Here is a 372-nt window from a genome sequence, read left to right as displayed (position 1 = left end):
GGCTCTGCTAGAGCAGGGCCCCCCACGCCAGGTACCCCCTCGTGGGGAAACAAAAGGCAGATTTGGGGCTTGGCGTGCCTCAGGTACAGGTTCTCAGGTACAGCAAAGGTAGCAGGATACGTCCCACTGGTACCTGCCACGTACCAGTTCTTCCCTCCTTTGTGCCAGTGGGGGCAGTGGGATGCAGAGGTGGGGTGTCCCCATGGGGAGCGAGCAAACCCACAGTCCTCGCCCACTGCGCACCCAGTTCCGACACCCGGCGCAAGGCATGCGAGGGCGACATTCCCCTCCGCTCCTTTAGAAACACCCGGGGCGGTATCGGGGGCACAGAGCATCTGCCGCCGGGAGCCCCCGGCTGCCCGCAGGACTTTC

Source organism: Phaethon lepturus, unplaced genomic scaffold (genome assembly GCF_000687285.1).
Source record: "Phaethon lepturus isolate BGI_N335 unplaced genomic scaffold, ASM68728v1 scaffold22209, whole genome shotgun sequence".
Taxonomy (NCBI): Eukaryota; Metazoa; Chordata; class Aves; order Phaethontiformes; family Phaethontidae; genus Phaethon; species Phaethon lepturus.
Note: the sequence above shows the minus strand (reverse complement) of the source record.